Source organism: Prunus avium, unplaced genomic scaffold, assembly GCF_965620075.1.
Source record: "Prunus avium unplaced genomic scaffold, drPruAviu1.hap1.1 HAP1_SCAFFOLD_48, whole genome shotgun sequence".
Classification (NCBI taxonomy): domain Eukaryota; kingdom Viridiplantae; phylum Streptophyta; class Magnoliopsida; order Rosales; family Rosaceae; genus Prunus; species Prunus avium.
The window spans coordinates 70,001-72,500 of record NW_028276906.1 but is presented as its reverse complement, the minus strand read 5'-3'; positions in this window follow the sequence as shown (position 1 = coordinate 72,500).

Genomic DNA, 2,500 nt, shown 5'->3' with positions numbered 1-2,500 from the left:
GTCGGCAGCGTGCGCGCTGCTGAGACTGTCGACAGAAATTTTCGAAACTTGTCCTGCCATGCGCGCGCGCAGCGTGCGCACAGCATGCCGGCAGCGTGCGCGCACCATGCCGGCAGCGTGCGCGCACCATGCCGGCAGCGTGCGCGCACCATGCCGGCAGCGTGCGCGCAGCTTGCGCGCAGCGTGCTGATTCTGTCGACAGTGAGGCTAGCGAAACTTGTCCTGCCATGGCGTGCGCGCAGCCTGTGCGCGCAGCTTGCGCATCTGTCGACAGTGAGGCTAGCGAACTTGTCCTGCCATGGCATGCGCTGTGCGCAGCCTGTGCGCAGCGTGCACGCAGCTTGCGCATCTGTCGACAGTGAGGCTAGCGAAACTTGTCCTGCCATGGCATGCGCGGCGCCTGCGCGCAGCCTGCGCGCAGCATGCGCACAACATGCGCACAGGCTGTGCGCAGCGTGCGCGGAGCTTGCGCGCAGCTTGCGCATCTGTCGACAGTGAGGCTAGCGAAACTTGTCCTGCCATGGCATGCGCGCAGCGTGCGCGCAGTCTGTGCGCAGCATGCGCGCAGCCTGTGCGCAGCGTGCGCGCAGCTTGCGCATCTGTAGACAGTGAGGCTAGCAAAACTTGTCCTGCCATGGCATGCGCGCAGTCTGCGCGCAGCATGCGCGCAGCATGTGCGCAGCATGCCGGCAGCATGGTTCCAGGTTTTTTCAAATGTCGACAGAATTTTTCAAATCTTGTCAAACCCCGTTTTTATTGAAATTTCCTCGCACAATAAGCTCCCCATAAGTAGTCTATGATTTTTAGGACCTTCTCCAACTTACAAAACTAAAAAATTCCTCCCGGATTTGTTTTAATGATTTTTTCAATTTTACGACTTCTAAAACTAATAAAAAATACTTCCCGACTTCAAAAATTTATGAAACTTTTTCCCATCATAGATTGCATGTTTCTTAGTATCCCTGCAAAAAATCACGTCCAAATACCTTGTATTGAATTATTTAGAGCCCATTATGACTCCTCGCGCATAGGTGATGTCTCTTCCTGTCAAAGGGCTAAATGCATAAAATGCTATATAGGGGGGTGTGTGTTGCCTGCATATGCATGGCAGCCCATGCCTTCCTAGCTGCAGCCCCCTTCCCCCACGCCACACCCATGTCATGTTGCCTCGATATGTTGCCTCGGTATTATGGGTTTGGTGTCGGGGTCGGGGGGCTGCCACCCATGGCGGTGGTGGCCGGAATCCGGCCGCCGCCACCACGCCGCCGCCATGGGTGAGGGAGGAAAAAAAAGGCGTGGAAAGTTGCGAAATGGGGTTGTCTAGGCTATTTTTTGGCATGGGAGAGCATGGAGTGCTAGGAACTCCTTCTCAAATGCACGGGCATGTCGACCACAACCTCATTTCGCAACAACAACCACCCGTGTGGGGTGGCGGTGGGTGGATAGTCGCGGATTGGGGCTTGCCAAGCCAATGTTTTCAAAAAATTTCATCAAAATTAAAAACAAATGTTTTGTTGCCTTCGGATTTGTGGGCGAGCGGCGAGTCGGAGTGGAGCCGGTAAAGTTTAACCTCGGTGTGCACGGTTGTTTTTAGAAACTCAATCCAATGCCGGGGACGTTGAAAGTGACGCTCTTATGAGTTGCAAACCCGCAAGATTTAAAGAACCTTTTCAAAACAATTTCAAACCAACAAGATTTAAAAACAGAAATTTTCATCAAAATGAAAAACAAATGTTTTGTTGCCTTCGGACTAGTGGGCGAGCGGCGAGTCGGAGTGGAGCCGGTAAAGTTTAACCTCGGTGTGCACGGTTGTTTTTAGAAACTCAATCCAATGCCGGGGACGTTGAAAGTGACGCTCTTATGAGTTGCAAACCCACTAGATTTAAAGAACCTTTTCAAAACAATTTCAAACCAACAAAATTAAAAACAAATGTTTCGTTGCAAACAAATTGTGGGCGAGCGGCGAGTCGGAGTGGAGCCGGTAAAGTTTAACCTCGGTGTGCACGGTTGTTTTTAGAAACTCAATCCAATACCGGGGACGTTGAAAGTGACGCTCTTATGAGTTGCAAACCCACAAGATTTTAAAAACTTTTTGAAAATGTTTCTTCTAAATGACACATTTTGATCCTTGGCAAGTGCTCAATCCGTAACTATCCAATCACCGCCACACCACACCGGTCGGGAGTGTGTGAATGGTGTGCTTCCCGGGGTTGGCATAGATAATCTTTCGCATCGACAATCTTTTGCATGCGAGGGAATGTCTATGCCAACCCCGGGAAGCACACCATTCACCCACTAGTTGTGGGCGACGATGGGTTGGCTTCAAATGAATTTTTGCTTGGGGTTGTCCTCGGTATGCTTTTGTGTTGGGAGTACGGCCACCAAACCTTCTCAATGCACGGGTATGTCGAGGATGGCTTTCGGCGGGGTTGATGAAGAAGCTACCCAATTCTCGGCCACACGAACACATGGTGACGATGCGTTGGCTTCAAGTGAGCTT